The sequence below is a fragment of the Zophobas morio genome, unplaced genomic scaffold, assembly GCF_036711695.1.
Source record: "Zophobas morio isolate AGI-343-1 ecotype UQ-CSIRO unplaced genomic scaffold, CSIRO_AGI_Zmor_V1 ptg000141l, whole genome shotgun sequence".
Lineage (NCBI taxonomy): Eukaryota > Metazoa > Arthropoda > Insecta > Coleoptera > Tenebrionidae > Zophobas > Zophobas morio.
In genome coordinates this window covers 261756-281154 of record NW_026972245.1, presented here as the reverse complement: position 1 = coordinate 281154, position 19399 = coordinate 261756, and the positions used below count along the sequence as shown (strand labels likewise).

The 19399-nt window shown below is 31.9% G+C and overlaps 2 long non-coding RNA genes across 2 annotated transcripts; both read right to left on the bottom strand.

Annotated features, from left to right (window-relative positions):
* Positions 1–2031: 2031 nt before the first annotated feature.
* LOC135145307 (uncharacterized) lies at positions 2032–7801 on the bottom strand. Its single transcript, XR_010283403.1, has 4 exons — positions 7228–7801; positions 4414–4621; positions 3985–4317; positions 2032–3235 (listed from the first exon to the last, which is right to left on the bottom strand). It is a non-coding gene; the product is annotated as an uncharacterized LOC135145307 (long non-coding RNA).
* A 5073-nt stretch (positions 7802–12874) lies between these two features.
* On the bottom strand, positions 12875–14420 carry LOC135145308 (uncharacterized). The gene is made up of 3 exons (XR_010283404.1): positions 13840–14420; positions 13489–13790; positions 12875–13436 (listed from the first exon to the last, which is right to left on the bottom strand). It is a non-coding gene; the product is annotated as an uncharacterized LOC135145308 (long non-coding RNA).
* Positions 14421–19399: the final 4979 nt, after the last annotated feature.

The window sequence follows — 19399 nt, the reverse complement described above, 5'->3', positions numbered from 1 at the left end:
ATGATTCTTCGATGTTAGTAACTATGATTCTTCGGTGGGAGTAACTATGATTCTTCGGTGGGAGTAACTATGATTCTTCGGTGGGAGTAACTATGATTCTTCGGTGGGAGTAACTATGATTCTTCGGTGGGAGTAACTATGATTCTTCGGTGGGAGTAACTATGATTCTTCGATGTTAGTAACTATGATTCTTCGGTGGGAGTAACTATGATTCTTCGGTGGGAGTAACTATGATTCTTCGGTGTGAGTAACTATGATTCTTCGGTGGGAGTAACTATGATTCTTCGGTGGGAGTAACTATGATTCTTCGGTGGGAGTAACTATGATTCTTCGGTGGGAGTAACTATGATTCTTCGGTGGGAGTAACTATGATTCTTAGGTGGGGTATCATATGACGCGGAATTTCCTCAGGATTACGATTCCCTATTCGCTTTTGCCGGATATCTTCAATTAAGCGAGAAAAATGCAAATTTGTCTGGGGGGAAGTAACTATGACCATGTACTTCAAAGGACGATTCTCGATAAACCAAGGTAGTTATCGAAGAGGTGAAAGCGGATTTGACTTCTGCGGCCCGAAATCTACAAGAAAATGTATTAAGTGAAATTTCGAAAATTTTGTTGAAAATTGGTAGAAAATTGAGGTCATTTTGCATATTTTTGAACATTTCAAAGGACGATTCTGGGAAAACCATTGAAGTTATCGAAGAAATGAAAACGGATATGGCTTCTGCGGCCCGAAATGTGCAAGAAAATGTATTAAGTGAAATTTCGAAAATTTTGTTAAAAATTGATAATAATAATATTAATAATAATAATATTAATGATGTAGGTTACTTTACAAGAGCATGCTCCTTGTTCCCCCTTCACCCCTTGCGGGTGTGTGCTCTCGCAAGATTTTAGAGTTTGCATTTCTCTTATGTGCCCATAGGTGGACATACTGGTTTGCTCTCTGTATTATCAACGGTTTGAACTTCTGCTAATATTTTATGCAAGCAGTTTTACACAACTGTATCTTTTAAACACACGTTAAAGGACATTCACTTCACAGATTTGGGTAATTTTAATATTTAACAAACTGTATCCAATATGATGTATATCAAGAGAGTTCTGAAGCTTTTGACAAACTGCATTTAAAGTTAAATAAATGAATACAGTCGCGAACACTGACAACATTCGAGGAAATTTTCGGAGGATCTTAAAGAAGATTGAAAACAGCGACTACAATGTTTACAGCCATATCTTTTAAACATAATTTAAATGAAAGTCACCAATAGAGTGAATTACTTTTCAATATTTAACGACTATTTAAAATTAAATAGATAAATAAAAGCACACACTGAAAATTTTTTATTACTCTATCTTCGTAAATCTTTAATATGTTTTTGTAAGGACTGTTCTAAAATTGTTGTTAATATTCTACTACCAAACGTTGAACAACTACAACTTTTTGGCCTTAATAAAACCCATTTCTCTTGAGTTCGGATTGGGTAATTTCATTTGCCACAAAAATGTTCAGTTACAATTTTAACTAAATTATACACATCTTACGGCTAGTTTGTGGCTGCGTTGAATTGTCTTTCAAATTAAACGAACTTTTAACATGTTCAAAGAATCAGTTTTCACAGAAGTACCTGACTTTTAATAGATAACTTAAATATTATAATAAAAGTTGCCTTTATAAATGTACCCTATACTGAATTTCAAAAAGAACCGAACAAACTTCTGCAGCTCACAATACACATAGTTTGGCACTATGCTATTTTGTAACTATGATATAAGCTCTATATCAAATATTTAACTCGGGAAAATTTACAATTTTCAAAGTTTGATACTGCAATAAAAAGCAATCACTGTCATAACATTTTATTTTTATTTTTTTTGTTTTTACTATATAACTACAATTTTTGTGAACCAGGGCGAAATGGGCCTACAACTAAAGAATATTAAGAAAATGATTAAGGTAAAAAATAAAATTAAAAAAAAAAACTAACACTACGTACATATCTATCTCTACTGAATTCAATTGCACAATATTCTTTTTCTACTTTATTACAAAAAATTAAAGTAGAAGACAAAAAAAATATACTTAATTCCAAAAAACTAAAGGTACCTAAATAAATATTTCCAGTTAATTCGATACTGAATGCAACTATACAATGACCTACTTTTACGAACAGCTTGAAAAACTTTCTCAACTGAACGAACAATAGATATTGTTGAAACTTTCACGTGTTTTAAAAAATCAATATCTCAATTATATATGGAAATTTTGGAACCCGGTTTTCACCGTTTTTTTCTTACCAAACTTTAGAAATCGTACCAGACATATCGTCCACTTTTTTTGTTGGAACTGAGATACAGAAAAAGAAGCATCTAAAAGCTTCTACTACACAAGCTTATTTTGACTGTTTCATTTCCAACGTATTTGGTACGATGGAGTTTTATCAACTGAAAACAGTGTTGAACACAGTGTTCTGCAATTTCCATACTTAATTGAGATACTAATTTTGAAAGATACGTTAATGCATAAATTACATTAAAAAAAGGTGATGATTAAATTGTTTTTAAAAAAACTGACCTTGTGCTATGTAGAGAAAGTTGTGGATATGTTATATTTAAAATTTTACGACCATACGTCCATTAATATTGGAAATATTACCTTCTGAATATGTACTGAAAATCACATGTAAAAGACCTAGCAGCTGGCCTTAATTTGATAATGAATCAAATTAAACGGCGACTTAGTTTTAACAACAGTTTGAAAAACGTTCTCGACTGAAGAATATTAAAAATATATATAATCAAGGCACAAAATAAAAAACATACCCAGGAATTCCAAAAAAAAAGTTAAAGGAAATGAGGTTAATCATACTTTACAGGAACTAGTTTCGTTATACAGAAATTTAAAGTGGATATTTTTTTGTTTTCTATCAAGTTTTAAAAACTGTTTGCAATAGAGTAGTTTCTTACGTTAATTTTTGCCTTTTAGAGGGATTAGAAACTATTGCTTCAAGTTGTTTCGTTGACGGAATTCTTGGTTTTCCTCGAGAATTTCTTGGCTTTTTATGTGGTGTTTCTACTTGGGAATGTTCTAGTATCAGCATTGTAATAGACTCTGTTTCTTTACTTAATTTCTTGTCATTACTTGTTTTGTTGGTGTTCTGTATGCTTGTTTTTTTTTGTACCGTTTTCCTTGATCCTGCGACTACTACATCAAGAAGTGGTGATTTTTCCGCTAAATAATAAGATTCTATTAGAAACAATAACAATAACATCTCATATTATGTAGACACTTTTTTATATCGTTGACTGCGTAGATTTATTGTTACCTATTCCCCTAATACTTTTAGTAAATTACAATGACACGTAACATTTTTACTATGTCGCAAAAAATTGAAGCATTCACCATGTTCTACAGATTTCTCAGCATCAATACCAAGTGAGAAAACATGAACACGTTGAAAGATATAAATCAAAAGCATATTTTTTAATGCAAATACAAATTTACGAATAGGAAATATTTGAAATTGTAAAATCTGTTTTAACTTGGTGTAAAAAGTTTGTATGAAAAAAACTTTTCAGACTGCACATTTAAAGAGCCCTAATTCAAAATCACTGCCTCATAGAATATAAGAAATATGTTAACGAGACTCATTTTTGCGCTGTTAACTACCTAACTATTTGAAATATCAAGACACACTAAATAATAACATCGTTTGATTATTAATGTAGACCTAATTCGTTAATTTTTGAAACATGACATTCAAAATTTTTAGAGCTACTAAACTAATGGAACCTACAGCGAGACGACAACGAAATAAAGTTATAAAAACAGTGCCTACATGATACAACGATACAATTTCAATAACTTTCAATAAAAAATGCAAAAACCCAACCATAAAAAATAAAAAAAATTATAGCCTTACATGTTATCTAAATGTTTAAATCATCTGTTAGATCTTAAACTTCTGAGTCAATACTTACATAATAATTCTTTCGCTAATATGTCTTCGTCAAAATTCTGTAACATCTTTCAAATCATAATCCTCAGATTGAATATACCCTTGTAGTTCTAAAAATTTTCCACGAAATTTCTCCAAATCGTCAGCTTCACTATTAGGTACTTCCAGTTAGGGCAAGTTACGAAATTGTGTGTTTCTCGTATATGTGAGGTCCTAACAGTTATCTTTCGTTTTGGACTACATTGTCAACTGTACATTCGATCATCTACTTGTCGACGAAACGTCAATAATCTTCTTTCCATTCCGAATCTTTTTCTTGACAAACTTTTTGTACTTTGGGGTGGTATTCACGCATCTGAAATTACAAAATATATTTGTACTACGTATTTTTTATAAACATTTTATAAAGTATTGCAATATGTGATTACATATTTTAAAAATTTTATTTTACCTCTTTACATCTTTTAGGAATTCTTTCTTTCCTTGTTTTCTAGGTTTTAATTGAAGTCTTAATGATACTCTTGTCAAGGGTGGGCTTTCAGAAATCTCGTCGCTGCTACTCCTGCTGTAGTCCGTGGGTATATTATAACAATCATCCTCACTTAGCTTTCGATCGGCATAAGGACCACTTTGTTCATTCGGGATTGTGTATTTAGAAGCTGAAACAGTAATTTTTTTAAGAAAACCGATTAACTTACACTAACAAATATTATCAACAAAATTAATTATTCCAAGAGTGTTTCCTATTCACAATGTACAAAACAGTATGCTTTTACATCTACGACATGTTAGTCCATCCTTATATTTTGCTATAAATAGGTTTTTGAAAAAAAAAAGTTAAAACAATACAAAAAAATTGGTCTAAAGAGTTTAGACAGTACTTCTCTCGCTGTCGGAAACGTGACGACTGCATGCCTATTATGTTTTTTTTTGCATTAGATTGCAAAGCATTCGGTTTTGTAGTTCTTGATTAAATCAACAAAATAAATTTGCGCGCTCATTAAATTTTTTGAGTTAACCTGTATATCACCAGATCCAAAAAATATGAACGGAATGATAAATTACAAGAAGAGACTCATCGTATTTTGTATATTTTCGATAGGATAATTCGGCAAAATTTTGAGCTGACGTCATCAATTTTTTGGCAGGGATAAGCAAATATATTTTGACTAAAAATTTCTTATGCTCTTTATAACCTTAAAACATTTGCAAAACTTCAAAGCATTCGGTTCTGCAGTTCCTGATTAAATCAATAAAATCAATTCACGCATTCATTAATTTTTTTGGGTCATCCTGTATACGCAAATCCAAAAAATATAAATGGAATGATAAACCACAAGAAGAGACCCATCATATTTTGTACCTGATAGATAGGATTTATTCAGCAAAATTTTGGGGTGACGTCATCAATTTTTTGGAGGTGATAAGCAAACATATTTTTACTAAACATTTATTATGCTCTTTAGAACCTTAAAACATTTGCAAGATTTCAAAGCATTCGGTGTAGTTCCTGATTAAATCAATGAAATATATTTACCCATTCATAAATTTTTTGGGTCACCCAGTATATGCAAATCCAAAAAATATGAATGGAATAATAAATCGCAAGAGACCCATCATATTTTGTACATTTTAGATAGGATTTATTCAGCAAAATTTTGGGGTGACGTCATCAATTTTTTGGAGGTGATAAGCAAACATATTTTTACTAAACATTTATTATGCTCTTTAAAACCTTAAAACATTTGCAAGATTTCAAAGCATTCGGTTCTGTAGTTCCTGATTAAATCAAATGAAATAAATTTACCCATTCATTAATTTTTTGGGTCACCCTGTATATGCAAATCCAAAAAATATTAATGGAATGACAAATCACAAGAAGAGACCCATCATATTTTGTACATTTTAGATAGGATTTATTCAGCAAAATTTTGGGGTGTCGTCGTCCATTTTTTAGGGAGATGAGCAAATATATTTTGATCAAAAATTTACCATGCTTATGATAAATTTAAAACATTTCCACGATTTCAAAGCACTAGGTTTTATAGTTCCTGATTAAATCAATAAAATAAATATGCGGATTCATAAAATTTTTTGAGTCATCCTGTATATGCAAATCCAAAAAATATAAATCGAATGAGAAATTACAAGAAGAGACTCATCATGGTTTGTACATTTTAGATAGGATTGTTCGGCAAACTTTTGAGCTGACGTCATCAATTTTTTGGAGGGGAGAAGCAAATATATTTTGACTCAAAATTTTTTATGCTCTTTATAGCCTTAAAACATTGCAAAATTTCAAAGATCTTTATTATAACTTTCGGCGCTGCCACAAAAATAAAATTCGCAAAATGGAATTTTATAATTTTTGGAAAAAACTGAATTATATTGTAATGTACATCTTGGGCCGATAAATTTCTGACTAAATAACCTTAGACCAATGTCTTCTACATTTTGAATTTTAATTCCAGATAAGTGAAAAAGTAAAATGGCCCAAAAAAATCGTGACCGTAAAGTGAACATTGAATTTAATTTTATTGAAAAAAATCCGATTTTGTTGAACCCTGGTACCTATCCAAATTGATACAACTTTGCAACAAACTTCATGACGTTAGCAGTGTTAGCACATAATTTTATTATGAAAAACTCACTTGAAACATACACCAAGTATCCTTCCTTACTCGCAATTTCAACAGTGCATACATTTCTTTTTACTTATAGGCGTTGTCATGAAAAAATAAAATTCGCAGAATCCAATTTCATAATAGGTGAGGAAAGTTCTGTCTAAATAATTTTTTACTATTTTTTAAAATTTACGCATGCGAAATAAAAAAATTGTGGAAATTGCTGAACAAAATTTTATAATTTATATAACAAACCATGTAACGAATTGCTTTTTGCCGTGTTAATCGTAATTTCAAAGAATGAAAGATTTCTTTACAAGATAAATTAGGAACTGGCAACTTTTACTGAATTTATTTTGCGAACTTTAAAATTGATGCTGTTTAAATTAACAGAAATGCATCTATCGATGTAAAATAATTGGAACGTGAATTCACCGTCCACTCTGCAACAAGTTCCATGAAAATAACGTCTGACTTAAATGTCTTTACATAAAGGGAGGCAGCGATTAATAAGCGTTTCCAATAAACATTGTCTTTCTGCCTCTATCATATCCTACATGCACCACTTACAGCCTCCCTTTTACAATTAGATGAAAACTTTGGATCATACCGTTACGTGCAAACATTAAAAATAAATTTACCTGGTCTTGGCCTCCTCTGATACCAACATTTTCTTCAGTCCTCGCCGATGCTCCTGGTAATTCTTATGCAGAAGAGGCTCAATGCGAATAAATCCTGAATGCTCTTTTTGTTCTTGAATAATTTTCATTTTTTCAATCAACATAACACGTGCCTGTTCCGTATTCATGTTGCACACACAACACATAAGAAGTTGAAAAACTTTACTGCACCACTGTACTTAACACAACTCAATTTAACGCAAATTAATTTGCCAATGACATCAATCGCAAATTATTGTCGGTGCAGCACCCGCTTAATCGACTTCGTTCGCACTCCTTCGCACTATCGCATTTTTTGTTATTCCTCCCGCGCTGTCTGTGCTTGATAGTGGCAACACAGCTGCACAGCTGGGAGTGTTACGCAATATTTTAAATAGAAACACTGCAGAAAAATGTATTGTTTAAAATAAAGGTTACCCATTTGATAAAAATTTCACGAGCGTCGGTGCTCGTAACTGCACTCTCGCCTCCTAAAACATTTTAGGGCAAAAGTAAATTTTTACGAACTATTATACTCGTAACTATAGCGTTTCAATATCACAATTTTCAACATGTCTCATTTCTCTTGCAACGCAGTAATTTTGTTGCATTGTTTGCTGAATAAGGAAACTCAAATAAATATGATAAGACAAATACATTCATGCCAACGCCTGAGTATTGTGTAACATAACATAATTGCTGTGTCATCGTTGGCTTTTATTTTTTAAAGGAAGTAAGGCATACCTATATACGATTGGTCAAAATTTCCAGAACGCCGTTATCTTTTTCGTATCAACTTTTTTTAGTAGGTGTGCTCTGAGGTGTCCCAAATAAAATCCAGGGCCTCATATCCTCAGAACGGAGAGAAATTGAAATTTGGTAAACGCTATTGTTTTAGTTTGAAAGTTTAATTCAGAACATTACAAATAAGACCACATACATAATTGGTTTTGGCGGGTGACGCAAATCTCAATTTTTTTAAATTGCAAGGTATATATTTTTGAAAGGATTTTAACAGACGATTCAATTGCGAATCCAATAATATAAATATATTATTTTATTTCTAATCGATAAAAAAATATTTCTAAATATGAAAAAACCCAAGACGAGTGAAATAAAGTACTATTTTGTTTCAAACTGTTTTGAAAAAGAGTTATTTACGCATATGATCGGAACTAATACAACACATATAAGTGTTTTATATCACTGCAATCTCTACTTTACTGTATATTAAAATCCGTAAAAAAATATAATATACGGTGCAATTTAAAAAAATAGGGATTTGTATAGTAAATTAAGCTTCCCCTTTGAAGTTAAAAACAACAGCGGTCACAGAATTTATTTATATTTGTTGTCAAGAAAAGATGTAAGGCACGTAGTTTCGTCTGAGACATCCTGTACATGATACAGTGTAAAACACTTATTTATGACATTTCAATTTTTTTGCACTTCCGGTTTACCGGGAAATAATCCAAAATTAATAATTTTTAAAAAACGAAGTAGAGAAAAATACTCAAGATATCATTAATAAATTCTTTATTTTGTACTACACGGAGTGTTAAAAAAAATCACACATAAGCGTGATGGCACGTTGTTGGAAATCCACTGAAGAACAAATTTTAGCAATACTAAACTTCAATATTGAAGAATTAACTTCATATTCTAATCAGTTTTAATGCACATTATCAATTCCGAGACTTTGGTTAATCCTGAATAATAAAAAAATGGTGCACAAAAAGCTGCACACAAGGCGTTGGACAGAGCTTCCCGCGCCCCTAAAGCACAATCCAACCTATCTGCCTTCTCGAAAAATTTAAAAAATAAATGATTTTCTTATGAAGACACCCTACAAATTAAAATAATCATTTGTATAGAGTGTTCAAGTGCTAATAAATACGCATGCTTTGCGTATGTTTCAGAGGAGTTGTTCATAACAAACTCTAGCCATGTGACCTCTATTCTAATAAATATAAACGCATTGATAAACTGCAAGTATAGACTCATAATGTTTTGCATATTTTAGATAGTTATGATTTATTCGGCAATGACGATGACCTCATCAATTTTACTTACGATACCTTTGAAACATTTGCAAGATTTCCGAGAATTCGTGTTTTGCAGTTTCATGGATAAGTTGTAAATTGTGAGAAAATTTTAATTTTTTCCAAAAATCTAGACGTTAAGGATAAAAATTCAAGACTGGTTCAGAAACCGCAAATTTAGAAGTAGGTTATTTTATAAAATTTGTCTGTCCGTCTGCTCTCTAGCTATGTCGATATATATATGACAAATAATCTGCGAAACTACTGAACTGATTTAAATAAATTTTGATATAAACTTTTATATGTATTTTTGGAATTTCGTGTAGATGACTAACAAAATTTGTCTAGTTATCTCAAAATTTTACAAATTAAATATTATTTAAATTTTGTAAAGTAACACATTTCTATATGTGCTTCAGGTTTATGAATCAGCTTTGATTTCTACTTCTCGGGTGTAATCTAAGGAAGAGGATCCATTGGACGAATTGTTACTTTCATGTTTTCTCGACGTTTCATGATCCATAGAACCCGAAAAAAATGATCTCCCGTTGCCGTCTGTCCCTCTGTCGTTTATGTCGTTTTTTGTTCCACAGATAATCTCTGAAACTACTCGACCGATTGCTGTCAAATTTTGTATGTATATTAGGAATAGCATGTAGATTCTAGATAGTAAAACGCCAACCAAAATTTGCCTCTCCATTTCCACCACCAATGCGATAACGTCATCTCCAAAATTTACAATACTGAAAGTTAGATTTTATAAAATCCACTTGTGGTTTATGAATCCCTGTTAAGTTTTCAGCCTATTCATAAAGATTAAAAAAACATCAAAATTTAGTAACATTTTGCAAATTAACTTTGAAACTGCAAAACCCAATGGTTTGAAATCTTGCAACTTTTTAAGGTTGTCACGAGCATGTTAATCATAATTTATCCGTATATCTCCAACAAAACGAATGAAGACATCATCTTAAAATTTTATCATATTATAAATGTATAAATATTTTTTAGGATTACTTATAGAGGATAACTCAAAAAAAATTATGAATTAGGCAATGTATTTTATTGATACGCATAGCATACCCCTTTCCATGTATTTTAACAGTCGATACCTATTTCTTTTTAACTAAGGGAAAGTTTGTCTAGGTAACTTTACACAAACGTTAGGATTTTTATCACGCTTTTATTAGCTTGGGTTGTATCTATGTATGTATGTAACGGAATCTTTGAGCTTAATTTTCATCGGTTTCTAAAAGTCTGATCATCTTGAAACTTTGCACACGTCTCAAGGATCGATGACAATGCAATAATTTGATAACAGTTTCCCATTATCCTTATTAGGACCGCCAGGATCCTCGATCCTACGGAGACCACTGAGTGGTTCTTTCTAGAAAAATCTAAATAAGTAATTAATTCCCCAATTTATGAATTTGTCGCAGACTAAAAAATGAAAAATAAATAATAGTTTAAAAAACTAAAAAAACACGCTTTTATTGCTAATCGAACTAAAAACTAGAAAATAATTTTTAATGACAGAGTTTAATATTACAGTAGTAGAAGATCAAACAATCAATCATAATAAATCACCTCAAATTAAAATTATAATAAAATTTAAGTTATTAACAGAATAATTCAATTCAGAGTAAAAAGCGTGGGGTGCATTTTACTGCGGTTCATAACTATCCTCTCATAGATAGTTGCCAATAGAATGATTGTAATATTTAAAATATCAAGCACCCCACGCTTTTTACTCTGAATTGAATTATTCTGTTAATAACTTAAATTTTATTATAATTTTAATTTGAGGTGATTTATTATGGTTGATTGTTTGATCTTCTACTACTGTAATATTAAACTCTGTCATTAAAAATTATTTTCTAGTTTTTAGTTCGATTAGCAATAAAAGCGTGTTTTTTTAGTTTTTTAAACTATTATTTATTTACCATATACCATACATTAGCAGTGTGGACGAACGTTGTACTTTAAAATGATGTACGATTTTCTATTCGGTATTCATTTATTTTAACTCTTAAATGTGAAAAGAAACACCATGGTTTGTAAATTCTGAACATTGTACTTATAAAAGACGGACGCATAACTTTGTAACTTGTGAACGTCGTGCCAATGGCATAATAACTTATTAGCGAAGGCTCAAAAAAATTAACGAATGAAGCAATTTATATATTTTACTGGTCAAATCAAGAATGTTCACGCCATCTCCTCAAAATTTTGTTATTAATAAAATAAATACAAAAAAATAAATATTAGATACATTAAATCAAAAACTACAAAGCCGAATGCTTTGAAATCTTAGGTTTGAAAATATACATACATATAAGTTTCTACACAGAAAGTGACTAAGCTTGCGCTCCTTGATACCTAGATTAGTAGAGTCCGGAATTTTATACACGAAATTTTGCCAAAATATGTGTATATATGTGCAGAAAAAATAAGAAAATATGTTTTAATTTTACGAAAATATGAAAATTTTTTATAAAAATATGCATACATTTTCTACTTTTTTTTATTGAGCATACAATAAACTGGTAGTGTATCCATAAGTCTTATAGGTTTAATTTAAAACAATATTGTGCCATATTTTAAAAACTTTATTTTACAAAAAAAAATATTTGTAAAAAAAACGGGTACAATGATACATCAAAAAACACTTAAATGTCGGCATTAATATTATAACTTATAACTTGCAACTATAGTCAGGATCACGAAGCAATGCGTACACGTCACGGACTCTGTATGACGTCATGCGTCTACCACGTTTATCATACAAATGAATCGGTTTGAAAACTGTCAACAAACATGTCGGCTTGTTATTGTTTTGGTTTGTTCTATTTATGATTTTAGCATGAGAAGACCGTTTAGTGTGAAGCAACAGTTAAGAAATAAGCTACACTTGCAGTGTTTCAGCACACAAGGGCATGCTGCAGGCTGCATAGATGCTATGAACTGCAAACTCAGGCACAGGAAAGATCATGACTGTAACCCCTTTCACGTGTTCGTAGTCACTGAAGCCTGCCACTCACGTTCCAACGCCGCGGTACAATTGTGTAGGATATGACGAAATCGAAGTGTTTTTGAACGTCTGTGTATGCGACAAGCAAATCGGGTGGATGTGGACGGTTGGTGAACAAGTCTGTCTGCAGCAGTACAATCGTGTTGTATTGGATGGAAATGTGATCGTGTGGACAGTGTACGTTATATAAACCGTGAAAGCAGGTATAAAAGTCCATTTTCTTCGGACATGTCAGCAGAATTGTACAGCAGTTGTATCCAATACAATCGTACCCCGGCGTTGGAACGTGAATGACTGGCTTTAAGAACGTTCATTTTTGCATTGACTGCTGGTAAAAACTGCTGACAATTGGGTGTTAAACACATACTTGGTGGTACAAGGCTTCATTTTGTACTTAAAGCTACCAACGAGGATGTTAACATCCATCTCAAACAGACAGCATTGAACAGTTGTGACAGTATTCAAGTTAGAGAAATATGCTGACCGTCTTCAATGCCACAATAGGCACGTCACATCTACAGAATAAGTTACTTTATTGACATGGAATAGTTACAAAAGTAAAGTATAAACAATAATAAGTATGCATGTTGCACAACGTCGTCGTCTGACCAGTGATTTGTATATTTGGCCAGTGAAGTGATAGTGTGATTATAAAAGACATCAGCAGAACATGCCGCTAGTACAATCAATTAGGATGGTAATGGAAAATAACCTACATGTTACAGTGGCTGAATGCCCTCTGCAGTATTAGAATCTTCACTGTCATAATCACGAAAACTATAATCTGAATCTTCGTTAATGTCGATTATAAACGGCACAATCTCTTCACGGTCAAATACTAATTCCCGTTCCCACCACTCCCGTATTATTTTATTCATATGGTCAACAGTATTTTTCCACATTGTGGGCGTGACATCTGCTAACGCTTCTTTCCACATTTCCACGGAATTTTTTTAACCATAACCATCACGCCCAATGTGTTTGGAATAAAAATTTGTAGTAATTCCCCAAATATTTTCTATAGGGTTAAACACACAATGATATGGCGGCAATCGCAATACTCTATGGCCACTCTGTTGGCCCAATTCACGGCAACATACGTTTTTGGAGGTTTATTTCTGAAAAACATGATATTTTAAATGAAACGATAGAGAATAGAATATGCATTACTGTGCAACCAAATGAAGAAGTTCCGTTTTTAACAGCTGTGAATCTGAACTTATGTCATCTTGTTAAAGCCATTCACGAATTTCTGCTTTTTTCCATGAACCACTGGGACATTTGTTTGCAAGGGTACTGTGGTAGCTTGCATTGTCTATAATAATCAGTGATGGTTCTTCAAGATTCATAAGCAATTGAAACCACTTGAGAAAATTCTGTTGATTCATTTCTGGATTTTTTGTATTAGAAGAAAATGCCAGCGCTGCTTCATCAATAAATCCATTGCTTGTATCTGCATGTAACATGTATTTCTGTAAAATAATCGTTAGTATCCATAAGGCGTGCGCATCAAATTCATACTTTTTTCGACCATTCCATATAAGCACTCTCGAATAGCACACTGCTCCGAAGTGCTAATATCACACACTTGCTTTGTTCGGGGGTCTCTATTTCTTGGGAGAATGTACACCTTCTCCGGTTTTTATTTGTTGTACCACGGAGTTCACTGTTCGCACACATACACCCAGAGCAGCAGCAACCCTCTGTACAATGTGACTGCATTACTAATTGTAATAAAATACACCTACTTATGTCTTGAACAGCTGTTAGTGGTAAAAGAGGTCCCCCGCTATCGCGTTCTTTAACAAAATAGCCCACTAAATTATCATCCATTTGCTTTACATCTTTGTGCAAGGGCTTCGGCATGGTGGAATGTTTACGTTCAAGCAAGCGACACGTACCACGGTACAGGACAGTTAACTTGGAGTTCTAAAAAGAACTGTTATAGTTCTGAAAAGAACTGATACGATTACACGAGCAGAAAAGTAGAAAAACGCGAAAAATCAAACAATAACACAACATAACCAAAGTTGACACCAATGACACTTGTGAAATCGATAAAACTTTAGCATATGTTTCGCTATCAGTCGTACCAATATAATTTCCCCCAAGTTGATCGATTTTGATCCGTATTGCCACGTATTGCGGTGCGTATTTTTGATTTAGTGTTGGTAACGGATCTACGTCATCCATGACGTGTACGCATTGCTTCGTGATCCTGAGTATATATGTTATTCAATGTTTTCAATTAAAAAATTACGTTACCTATCAGACAAAATTTGTTTATAGGTAAAGAAACTCCTGTCTACATCCACTGATGTAATGGGTGCAAACAAGAGCGCTAATTAAATTTCGTGCTGTTAACCTCAATACTAGAACCTCCATTATGTATTTTAGCTACCTTTGATAACAAAATATAACCTTGATTCTTTTCTAGTACTTCCTTAAACTTTTTATTTATAAGTTGTCCTACATTTCCCTTTACTTTTTTAATGCCAAGTTAGAACGCTGTAAGAAAAAGTTAAACTTAGTAGTTGCTAAGATAATACTGATTTTGACAAACGTGATCCTTCTAATAAAATAGAAGGTAGGTGGCCGGGCTAAAATAAGATCGATTATAGCAAATGACACAGCCTCTAAAAAAGAGAGGGTGGGCGGCCGGGGCTAATACCTGCTAAGATAAAACTGATTTTGGCAGATGAGATACCTCTAAGAACAGAGAGGGCGGGTGAGCGGGGCTAGTACCTGCTAAAATAAGACGGATTTTGGCAAATGACATGCCCTCTAATAAAAGAGAGGGTGGGTGGGCGGGGCTAGTTCCTTTTAAAATGTATGTATATCTGAGAATTGTTTGGGATTTTTTAAGCAACTTTTTTAAAAACTCAATTTTTCAATACACCCCATTTTGAAATTTTCGATTGTTTTTGACAATTTTCGAGATTTAACCAAAGACATTATCTTGTATATAGATTTCGACCTTTAGAAGTTAAAAGCGCCGACACTTGCAATAAAAAGTTCGCGTTATGCTTCGAAAATCTAAAAATTGGCAGAATATGTGAAAATATGCAAAAGATACGAAAATATGTGAAAAATATTGATACATGCAAAATATGCAAAATTTAATATGCGTCAATCAATTCCTATTAACCGAATTGGCCTAGATCCGAAAGCATTTAGGTGTAGTATGAACAGTCATCATTATGCAAATCTCATAAATTTCGGACTCTACTCATTAGTTATCAGTTATCAGAAGCTACAGGGAAGTTGTACGGTTTTTTGAGGACCATACACGCAAATTACTTTCACCTACACAGAGTGTTCTATTTTTCAGGAGCAACAGACAAATTAGTATTTTCAAATGGTGCATCCTATATATTTTTAGATATTCTAATTTATCTCGTTTTAGACTTTATATCCACAATCTATTTACAATTCCATTGCTACGTTGGCAGGTTATTTCAGTTTTCTTGAAATTTTTTAGCCGTGACAAAAACGCAATAGGGTTCTTTCTAAAATCTGCGATTAAATATTTTGTGGAGACATAAAAAAGGTACACTCTTTGTTGTGGTATATACTAAAATTACATCTTCTCATATAGAGTATTTGTAAAAGATTTTTTAATTATTAGATCTTTAAATATTTATATTTGAGTTTCCTCAGGACACCCCGTATTTTATTACTGCATATTATCATTCTGTTTCTGTTTTCTCAAATATTTTCTGTATTAACTAATTTTTGAGATGTTTTACTTTTTAAAAGACACACTGACACATCGAAGGAACGAACAAAAAATAGTGTCAGATACGATAATAAAATACAGGTATTCTATTTGAAAACAATCTTGATATCGATATTTGAATATTATGAAGTTTTAGATATGTTTTATAAATACTCCGCATACTAAAATCGTATCTAATAAATGCCATAATAAAGCGAGTACATTTGTTTATCTCTGCATAAAATATTGCAACGTAACTCGTAACATTAGATTACATTGAGATTTTTTTAAACATTGCTTTGCCAAACAATGGCGTTGGAATAACGCAACGTCGCGTCAGAATTTCAAAAATAAACATTGGTTGTAAAACCTAGACGCGGGCTAATGAGAATATTTAAAAGTATATATGTACCTATTCTATTGAAAAAATCAAGTAATGTGCTAAGCCTCAAAAATGTCCTACTGTGTACATTCGAAATCAATTTTAATGTATGCTTCCTAAAGAACCGTATAACTTTGGCTTTTACGTATTTTCTATGTCAAATAATTAACGCGATATCAAGGACCGCCCACTTAATGAGTCATCCTGTATACAGAATACGCAAATTGAACGGACCGATTCTTATGTCTAGCACAACACTTGTCAGAAATAAAGATAACATATGCAGCCGTGCTGATTTTTGTCTCGGTTAAAATTACAAGTGTTTCCTTTTTATCACGCATAGTCAGCGGCGTTCGTTGAATTGCAGACTTACCCAGCGTTTCCCATTTTCGTGGACCAAATGAGTGCGTTTTCATGTTGGTAATTCCTTGAATTTTGAAAATAATTCATATCGACACTGCTAATAAGTGGATGACTGAAAATAAATAATTTCGTTTTTTAATGTTCAGCTTGTTTTAAATTATGAGGGTTATGTACCTTAAAAAAATCGCAAAATTAAATTTTACAATTTTTAGAAGAAGCTGTATTGGTTCCCCTGTACTTCATGAGTTCTATCGAAATAATTTTAGACCAATTTTTTTAGTAGGTGTCCATAAGAGTGTCCTAGATAAAACTCTATGACCTTATATTCTGAGAATGGATACAGATATTTTGGGTCGGAAAAGAAACCTTAATTTAGCACAATGAAAATACGACGCATTTATTATATATTATATATCTAGGTGTATAACACTTTGGTGTTTATTTTATTCATAGTCGACAAAAAAATATTTTTTAAATATGAACCAATTGAAGTTGTGTTAAATAAAGTATTACCTACTCTCTTTCGAAATGTTCCAAAAAGGGTTATTTAAATATATAAATGAAACTACATATTACAACATATAGAACTTATATATAATATATAAGTGTTTTTTTTTTCTTATAACCCTGTGATCACTATTTAACTCTCTATCAAAATCTTTAAAAAAATATAATATACGATGCAATTTAAAAAAAATATCGGTTTGTGGTGTGCGTCATATCTGGAATGTACTAATTGAAGCTTCCCCTTTCAAATTAAAAACAACAGCGTTCATAGAATTTCAATATTTATATCCGTGCTCAATTTAAGATGTAAGACATGCAGTTTAGTTTGGGACTGCCTGTATATGGTACAGTATAGAAAACTTGTTTATCCCATTTAAATTGTTTTTGTATAGTGGCTCAGATACTACAAGGTTTTATGGGTGTTGTAAAATTAGGGTATTGTGAAGGCGACGATGGAGTAGATAGAGTAATGCAAACCCACAGTTGTAAATTGTGTAAGTGTTGGTTTAATGTACCAAAAATATTTAAGCGGATTACTCATCAGCAGTAGATACTTGATGGCAAGATATTGAAGCAAATCCCTGATTTATGTCTTTAGGATTGAACCCGTAAACAGCCGCACAGAAGGATTTATAACATCCCATTATTAAGCTAAGTGGGGCCATATAACCTTGTAGTATCTGAGCCACTATAATTCCGATTAGCAAGAAATGATCCAAACTTAATATTTTTAAAAAACGAAGTGGAGAAAAATATTCAAGATATAATTAATACATTTTTTATATTGTACTATACAGAGTGACTAAAAAATCACGCATAAGCTCGAAGGTATGTTGTTGATAAATCACTGAAGAGCAAACCGTCAACAAAAAACCGTGAATAGAAGTTTTAAAAATATTAAACTTCTAGTTTGAAGAATTAACTTCGTTATTCCGATCGTTTTTTCCTGTCTTAATATACAAATAAATATTTAGTTTATTAATAAATACATGATAATTTAACTTCAATCCACCAATTCAATTTTTACAGTTGTCAAATATGATTGTAAGCCATTTTTAACACTTTAGGATGTTCTTTTAAATCATATCACAAATATGTACGAAGTTATTTTAAAATTTTACGTTTAATATTTTGCTTTTGGTTCAAGGAGTTTTTAGATTGTTTTTTTTTTCGAGTCCTTCAGTGGTTTGTTAAAAATGCCTTAAAGCGTTAAACAGAACTTCCCTCGTCTCTAAAGTACCTACAATGCAACAAATCTAGCTTCTAGAAAAAACTAAAATTTGTTTTTCTGAATTTTATTTTTCTTATGATAATCCTGCAAACTAAAATAAATATATGTGTAGACTGTTCAACTACAGGCAAACAAGCATACTATGCGTATGTTTCAAAAGATTTTTTTATAACAAAATGTTGGGATAACGTCTTCACCTTTTCAGAAAGAGCACATAAATCAATTTGTATATGTACAATGTATTTTTGATAATAGCAGAATTGCATTCTCAAATTTTTGAGAAAACGATGTGAACTGTTCTTAATTTGAGCAAAAAATGATGTGCGTGGTTTATTCATTTTCTCGAGTCACTGCGTTGCACCGCACCTCGCTCTAATATTGAATAAAAGCGTAACGTTCATAATTTGCGAAGTACAGCGTCCGTCGTCTATACAGTAAAATGTGCAGAATTTATAAAGGATACAGTTTGTCCATTTATCACGCGTAAAAATTATCTTAGAGTTGTCTAGCAATTCTCGATGTTTAAGCTCAATAAAAATTTATTTCATAATTTTTCGTTCCAATTTAAATTTATATACAACACCATCACAAAGTTACTTTTTTCCATGAATGTAAGGGAAACTAATTACGTCATTTTTCAAATAACAGACAAGTTTAGATGGTGGAAAAATGCAGATCTGAATGGGTTCATATATGTTTATACACTAAGGGCGCGCTCCTCAATTACTATTAATTATTATTATTAGAAACAAAAGAAGTCAAAGACGAAAATTGTGCTGTTCTTTAAAGTATATGCACTTAAATTATTTTCAACTATACAAATTATTCTATTTTTATGGAGTAACAAAACTTATTTGTTTCACTTAGAATATGTCACATG